Source organism: Eschscholzia californica, unplaced genomic scaffold (assembly GCF_041429995.1).
Source record: "Eschscholzia californica isolate CP2 unplaced genomic scaffold, dmEscCali1.0.p SCAF_4, whole genome shotgun sequence".
Classification (NCBI taxonomy): domain Eukaryota; kingdom Viridiplantae; phylum Streptophyta; class Magnoliopsida; order Ranunculales; family Papaveraceae; genus Eschscholzia; species Eschscholzia californica.
In genome coordinates this window covers 3,440,333-3,449,491 of record NW_028238461.1, presented here as the reverse complement: position 1 = coordinate 3,449,491, position 9,159 = coordinate 3,440,333, and positions in this window count along the sequence as shown.

The window sequence follows — 9,159 nt, the reverse complement described above, 5'->3', positions numbered from 1 at the left end:
TCATTACAGTAACCGCAGTTAAAGATTTCTCCAATGAACTGACCTATTTTGTCCCTTACTGGTAGGCATTTGGTACAACATTTCCACACAAATAGTTTTATTCTAGGAATAACTGGAAGATCCCATATAAAATTCCAATCTTTCGATTCATTTTGGTTACTCGCATCGCGTAGGAAATGATACATGGATTTGATCGAAAAGTTACCTGATTTAGTTAAAGACCATCTAGCAGTATCCACCTGATTTGCCTGTAAATTAATACTAAGAATAGCATTGCATATGTTAGAATTAAAGTATTGGGATAAAATATTCGTATTCCAATGGTTATTGGTGATAAGTTGCTCCACCTTCGTAAGTGGACAATTCTGGTCATTAGCAAGAGGAGGGGGATGGTTTGGTATCCAGAAATCATTCCAAATATCAATATGTGTACCTTGATTGACGTCCCAGAACACCAGGTTAGCCACCAGACTGAGATGTTTGGAGATAGACTTCCAGAGCCAGGAATGATGCTGCTTAGCTTCAATTGGACGCTCCTCTTTCTTGTAGTATTTAGCCTTCAGAATTTTAGCCCACGAAGAGTCAGGATATTTAAGAATGCGCCACACAATTTTGCTAAGGAACGCTTTGTTATCAAGATCAGGGCGCCTGAATCCCAGACCTCCCAACTTCTTGGGGCGACAGATAGCCCCCCAGTGAATGGTGTGAATAGATTTGGGTTTTCCCCACCAGAAAGCCCTTTGCAAGGCTTCAATGCGCCTGCTAATCCCTTTCGGGATAGCGAAGCATTGCATTTGGTATCGGGGAACAGCCGCTGCTATCGTGGAAATCACAATAGAGCGGCCCGCTTGAGAGAGGAGGGAGGCTTTCCATTTGGACAGCTTGAGTTGAATTTGGTTAGTGATGGCTGAAAAGATCTTGACCTTATTTGCTCCGATGAATAAATGGGTACCAAGATACTTGTCAAGGGCAGAGGCTTGATGGACTTTGAGATTTCTAATAATCAGTCTCTTGAATTTGGGATGAGTATTTTTCGAGAAGAAGACTGAAGATTTCTCAAAATTGATTAATTGGCCCGACGCATTACAAAAAATATCGAGGATATTTTGGAGAACCGAAAGATTTGCCAGAGAGTTTTGCCCAAAGATGATGCAATCATCAGCAAAAAGCAGATGATTTATCTGAATACTCGAACGAGACAACTGGAAACCCCGAAACCTCCCTTCCCCTTCCCCGCTATCTAGAAGCCTACTGAGGCCTTCCATGACAATGGTGAAAAGGAACGGGGAGAGAGGGTCCCCCTGACGAATACCTCTAGAGACGTTGAAGGTAGGGCCAGGCCTCCCATTGATCAGAACTGCCATAGTAGAAGTCGAAATGCATTCATGAATCATCTTGAGCCAATGGTCGGAGAAACCCATTTTACTCATCACTGCTTCTAGAAATTTCCATTCAATCCGATCAAAAGCTTTTGACATGTCCAACTTGAGAGCGAAATAGCTTTTAGCGCCTTTGGTGACCTTGAAGGAATGCGTAAGCTCCTGACTAATGATGACATTATCAGTGATTTGGCGACCCGGGACATAAGCCGCTTGGAACGGGGAAATGATATCCGGCAAAAGCACTTTAAGACGATTAGCCAACAGTTTAGTGATGACTTTGTACGTGGTATTCATGAGGCTGATAGGTCTATAGTCAGCAGTAGATTGCGGAGCTTTAGTTTTAGGGATGAGGCAAATATGGGTATGATTAACCTGATGGGGAAGGAAGCCATGGTGGAAGAAGTCCACCACCAACTTGATGATATCACTTTTGACTGTCTCCCAGTTGGCTTTATAGAAAAGAGGAGGGTAACCATCCGGGCCTGGAGCGGAATCTGTTTTGAGCGATGAAACCGCGAGGAATATATCCGACTCCGTAGGCATTCTAATGAGTCCGCTATTCTGGGCCTCGGAAATCTGAGTATGAAATAGGTTAAGAAGCACCGGATCGATGGAAGACTCCGTCGAAGTAGAAATCGTTTTAAGATTTTGAGAGAAGATATTAGCAATTTCAGCAACCTCGTAAGTCCAAGATCCATCGTTACGCTTTATAGCCGAAATCTGGTTCTTTCTGCTCCGATTAATGGCCTTTGCATGGAAGAATTTAGTGTTTCGATCACCCAACTGAATATTGTCATTTCTGGATTTCTCCTTCCAGATACTCTAATTCATTTATCATTACAACTTTTATAGGGTTCTTATTTTTTAATCTCAGAGTACTTTTTATCTTCAGACTGCAGACATAAGTAACAACTCTAGGTCCATTACTTTTTCCTTCACACTAAAATCCATTTTAGATATTTGAACTTAAACGGAAACAAACTGTTTAGAGTCTGTTATTTCGAGACACAGATACTATATTATCTTTCTAGTACAAAGTCTTCTGTTATTTCAAGTTTAAACAGGAGTTCAGATCTGAATTATTAGCCAAAAGGCCGGCTAATTAGAAACAGTAACGCAACCACCATCGTTGCATTCAGCAAAGGCCTTACCAGCCTCGGGACCTTCGGTCTTCGAGATCACACAACTCCACCCTTCCCCACATTGGCATAATGCTTCAGAGCCACTATAATCTTGAGTTATGATACAAGTAGAAGAAGGAGATCCACTTTGACAAGTACAACCTTCACCACACTTGTAGAAAACCTTTCCAGCATCTTGCCCTTCAGTTTTTGTTATCACACAACTCCACCCTTTTCCAATCTTGCAAAAAACTTTGCTGCTCGAACTGATCAATCACCAAAAAAACAAAACCATTAATTATATATACTCAGAAAAAGAAAAAGAAAAATCAAAATTTGTTTCGAATTTCCAAGCAAATTTAATTTACTTATCATCTAAATTACCTGCAAGTTTGATAGCTTGTGCACGTCTCTTTGCAGGTCTGGTTGGTAATACTACTACCTTTAGGAAAATCCTCCTCAGCCATAATTTGATATTGGTTTTGTTGCCCCCTTGGTGTTTGTTGTTCAATTATTATACACTCTTCTCTTTATATACTACTCCGACTTAGTTACTGTTTCTAGCTAGAGAATCAAAACCGTCCATCTCCGCTGAAATTATCTGGTTATGCATTGTATGATGTTGACATGTGGCATCGTATTTGGCCTCAATTTTTATATCTATTTCTTATTAGATTCTCCCCGGAACAACCCTTGTTGGAAATTTTGAGTCATAAAAGGTTTAGTCTTCAACCGGTCAAAAATTCCAACTGTTTAGTCTATAAAAAATCCTGAATTTTCGTAAATTAATAGACAAATTTGTGCTGTTTGTTTTTTCTTTTTTATCAGATCTGAGATCTGAATTGGGTCTAAATTCAGATTAAAAGAAAGAGAAGAATTGTTGGGGCACTATAACTATATTATATATATATATATATATATATATATATATTTATTGTACTAGAAAGATTAAAAGATGAATAGACTTATGATCCTCAAAAAAACTAACTTCATTACTCACTGTTAACTCACTCACTTGTACATTGTCACTCAAATTCTTAAATTCAAGTAAGTATAAACAATGGAGTGTTATATATATACTCCATTCGGATAAGGAGGGGAAAAGGTGAGTTGGAGTGAAATAGGTGAGTTGGAATGAGAAGGTGTGTTAATCGGCCACCTCATTCTAGGTGGCAATATCAAGTTACTTCACCTCAAAGCAAACTAGAACTTCATGGGAAACTTTATGCGCACCTTCTACTATACTAAAAACACTTGGATATTATTCTTTGGGCAACCATCATTACGTGCAGTTTGGTCTGCAACCATCATATAATATGAACTCACTTTTTTTTTTTTTCTTAAATTTGTAGTACAAAGTCATTAGGTTGAAGTTCCATTTGTTTTTTTTTTTCCTTACAAGATATTCCTATATATTATTATGTCTAATTGTCTATTAGGTATCACTCTCAGGACTCAATTAGGAGTGGAGAGTGACAAAGACTTGCAATTACCCAAAATATTCTCTTAAATGTGGCCGACAGTAACAATTGAGTACAAAAAAAAGAGAAACACATTCGAAACTAGCTAGAGTTAATTAATTGCCGTTGCTCATTTGCTCCTACCACCCACTTTAGGCTAAAAGCATCTTTAATATAAAGTTCAAAAAAATTGAGTCGATACGAACGTGAGTGTGGCAGTAATAATGGTGAGTGTATTTAAAATTTCCCTGCACCAAATAAATAAGTTTGTATTATCAGACAAAACAGCCCATTTTCAAGTTTATCAAAATAGCCTATTTCATTTTTTTTTTCCTCCAGTAAAGCCCTTGGCACATAAGAGCTATATTACTAATTCTTGGAGTCTTTAATAGGAACCAGCTTAGTAGTTTGTCTTTCACCATGACCATCCATAGATGTAGGAAACATGCTTACTATTTCAATCAACTAACACATATTACCTTTTCTCCTTTGACAGCGGAGATGACGCCAGTATTCTCCACCCTAAAGTCATTCACGGATGAGTTGAAGCATGACAGTTAAAACGTTGAACGGCACCAATAGGGAATTTCTATCAAGTACCCCTGGTTTAGAAAGCTCTTTATGTAATCTGGGGTATACATAACAGGTTGGGCATGGATGCCACCGTAAATTCCCTCATTCTAAGGAGTTTATGTACAGCACGATTGAGAACATAGGGATTAGACTTCAACGGAATTGGACAATTGGTAGCTCTTTCGAGCTTTGCAGTGAACTGTTTCATAACTAGTAATCTCAAGCACCAAGACATCCTACAACCAAAGAACCGATGTGTGGTTTTTGTTAATTAAAGGTCGGTTCTAATATTTTTATCTTTAAGCTAGAACAATTTTGTGACATCCAAATACAAACTTCATACATTTGGCACCACTTTTAGATGTCCAAATCTATAGGAGAAAATTGACAAATTTCCTATTTCAATATACTGAGTTATCTAACATTCTCTTTACTGCTTACTTCAAAATAAATAAATAAATTAGCATACTTACAACAGTTGAGAGCTGCTCACGTATGTATGCCATGGATCTCAACATTGCACGAAAGTGTATCCTCGGTGACCTGAAATTTCACCTCTGGTTCTCCTGATGTTGTCTCAGAATCTTGGAGCTGCAAAACAGGGCAAACGTTTATGTCAAATTTCTTATATAACCTGTAAAATGAAACCATGGGTACTAACAGAATTTCTTTAATCCGTACACATTAAATCAACATTAAGTATTAAACTAAATGGGAATTATTCAAGTACCTGTTGCATTTTATTTACACAGCTATTTGGGGGCGAATTATTCAAGTACCATTTTTTTTTTTTCCTAAAGGATGATTTTCATAGCATGGAGATCATTGACCATTCTCACCCAAAACCAGGCCACCTTAAAACCACAAAACCCATCAACATTTGGTAGGATAACGGGATTCAATTGTTTATGAATACAAAATAAGTAAGCGTCTCTAATTACAACACCCAAAATAAGATACGAGAAGACCTGCCAAATATTGAGGCTGGTCAATTTGGAAGCAAATTTTGTCCTGGTTATCCCCGACTCTTTTCGGGACGTGTATAAGTTCAACCATTAGTGATGGAAACTAGGTTTTGTAGTACAATTCCATGCATAATATAAGATTGACGTTGTAGGGGAAAACTGTCCAAATCATATGCTTCTAGTGCATCTATCTAAAATTGTTGTCCATATAAAAAATTTAATTTTTTTGATTGTCCATATAAAAGACAAATGCTAAACGAAGCTGCATTATTGCTTCATAAAGCTATTTGCTAGACACGACCATTTATTTTTTATTAAATTGCTAAACAACACTAAAGATCGATTTATTGGTTTTATCTAGCAAATAATTTTTTGAATCTTAGATTGCTAGATATAACTATGTTTTAACTTCCCAAAATTATTTACTAGACACAATTTTTTCTTTTATTAAATTATCGAACAAAATAAAATTGGTTGTATTAGTGTTATCTCATATTTAAAAAAAAAAATACTTAAACGTGTTATAGGTTTTAAAAAATATACATTATTTATATGTAGTATGATTTTATGAAATATACATTATTAAAGTTTAAACTAAGCTTAAAAATATACATAGTGATTTTATATTGTATGATTTTATGAATATCCCATGGGATTTTTTTTGTTGAAAATATATCCGTTAGATTTTTTTGTTGAACATTATCTGTTGGACTTGATAAACCAAAATTCTAATCTATAAATACCCGTTGGACTTGATAAACCAAAATTCTAATCTATAAACACGATTTGATTTAATGAAATATACACTATTAAGGTATAAACTAAGCTTGACTAAGTCATAGTAGTTAGGGTTATAGAAGATACTTGGTGGTTTTATGAATAAATATCCGTCGGGACTCTTTTTTGTTGAAGATATACCCGTTGATGAGGAACCAAAATTTAAACTAAGCTTGACTAAGTTATAGTTATCAGGATTATAAAAGATACTATCTCTATCTCTTTGAACCCAATATTTTTTGAGAAAAATTTCGGTTATATTTGATTTTTTTTTTTATTTGGCTTTCGCTTCAAATTATAGCTTGGAATGCTCTGACTGGAATATAATATTTTTTTGTTATTTGTTAATATACTTTTTAGTTTAATGTTCGAATAAATTTTATTTATGAATAATTAATTTTGGTAATAGAAATTTGAATTTTGAGAAAAAATTTGATTATATTTGATTTTTTTTTCTTTTAGTGTTCGGTTTAGCTATTTAAGACAAAATTTAATTAATTTTATTTAGTTATTTTGTATAATAATTTTTTTAGAGTTGTGTATAGAATGGAGTAGAGATTCGGTTATACTTGATTTTTGGTGTTGGTGTTGGTTAGCAATTTAGGACACAATTTTAGTTAGTTTTATTTAATTATTTTTATTTAATAGTTGTCCTTAGCAAAACTGAAGTTGCATATAGTAGCATCCATATAAATAGTTATCCATATAAAAAAAGTGGTTGTTTATAAATTGGCCACCTTTTCTTCTCTTTTCTAGATGTATTCCTATTATTTTCTTACAAATGATTTTTCTTTATGTAGATCTGAAGTACAATCTGAGGGTTTAAAGATTACTGAAATTATTCCCCTTACTATAGATTTGGAACCGATGGCTCAGCGGGGGTAGTGTTATTGATTTAGTTATTGATTTAGACATTTTTTAAGATCTTTGGAGATCCGTGTTATTGGTTCAGGTTTTTTCTTAAGGACTTTGAAGTTTAGCGTTATTAATTCAGACCTTTAATTTTAAAATAATATAACTTTAATATTTAAACTTTTAATTTTAAAATAATATAATTTTCGTTTTAATCTTAAGAGTTTTAAAATATAAAGCTTTAATCTTAAAAGTTTTAATATTTAAAGTTTTAATATTTAAAGTTTTAATATCTTAAAAGTTTAATATTTAAAGTTTTAATTTAATGTTTAACCCTTAAAACAATATAACTTTCGTGTTAATCTCAACTATAAGTTTAGACGGTTTAAATTTAAAACGGACTCTTTAAAGTTCTAACAAAAAGTTCTGGATCTTCAAAATTTTAATAAAAAGATTTCAGAACTTAATGAATCTAGGACTTTTAATGTCCCAAACTTTAAAATTTTCAAACTTTAAAATTTCTGAACCTTTAAACTTCTACGTGTTAGAACGTTTATAAATTATAAGATCTTTAGAGGTCCGGAACAAAAAAGATTTATTAAAAAGATATTAACGAATAATAGACCCTTAAAGAAATTCTCTATTTACTCGAGTCTAATAAGTAAGAAAGGGGGATCTTTGTTTTTGCTCCATTCCTATTCCATGCTTGCTCCATTCTCGTTTCATGATTGCTCCCTGCTGCAGGTGCCCCAGCCTGGTCGATCTTTATCGCAACATGATGTGGTGATAGCTCATGTTTGCTTTAACCCCGACCGGAGTTAGTTTTGTAAGATCTGCCACACATTTTACATACCACAGTGTTCATTGACGCTTTTTTTTTCTCCCCCAGTGACCGGGTCTGAAAATCCAGTCAAATACAACCAAATAAGTATCATGAGAAACAAAAGAATTTATTGAAATAAACGAAATTAACCAAAAAGGGAGGTTTATAGCTGTTTACTGCATAAAATGTCCAAACGTTGATTAACATCAAAAAGTCAAGAACATGTCAGACGTCCAACGGATCAACCCGGCTTGAGGCAACAAAACAGCTAACCCTTTGACGCTCCGCCGACTACGTCCTAAACTGGGAGGTCGGTCGGGACCAACTAAGAGGTATCAACTTGATTTTGCCCTAGGCACGAACAGATCACCCTGGAATCTCTAAAGGAAGGAGGGCGGTCCACTTAAGCTAGGTCGATGTCTCACGCCCTAAACTGAGGAGGCGTTAGCGCACCCAACAGCTTACCGACTCAATTCCGGAATCTCCCTAAAAGATCCCAGTCAGCTAAAGATCTTAAGTGTTAGCAAGTTTGGGCTTCAAGAGTCTCAAAGGAGGAATAATCTCCTCGGAGATCTATCACCTCGGCAAGATATCTACGAAGTATCCTTGAACTTAGGAACTTCTATTTATCCTAGATACTGAAGGATATATCTGTTCGGTCTGAAGGAGATGTCCTTACGAAAGAGTATCCTTCGACCAAGATGGCAATGCATTCAATTTCTCAGGTAGGATATTTTCATATCCGCCGTCATCGCGTCTGATCACTCAGTTAGGATAACTTTCATCTCCACCGTCATCACATCTGGTCACCAACGTCATCAACATATTCAACCAAAGTTTTTTCTTTTTTTTTAAAGAGAACTGATTTCATTAACCAAAGTTTTCTCAAACTGTTTTCTCTCTCTCTCTCTCTCCCTTCTTCTCTCTTTCTTCTAGTGATTTCAACGGTTAACATTTTTTACTTATTTTATAAATAAAATTTAAAACCAAATAAATATATTTTCTAAAAAGAATTGGACTTTAGGTCATCCCCACAAAGCAGCTTATTAGATTTCAAAATAAGAGGCAAACGGCTTTTATGCATACCTTTTAAGAAAGTTTTGAATTTAATGCAAAAAATTACATAAAGAAAAAATTTTGGGGCACAGATACTTATTGACTATGGGAACAAATTTATTTTTGTATCCAAAAATTTACCTTTTTTTT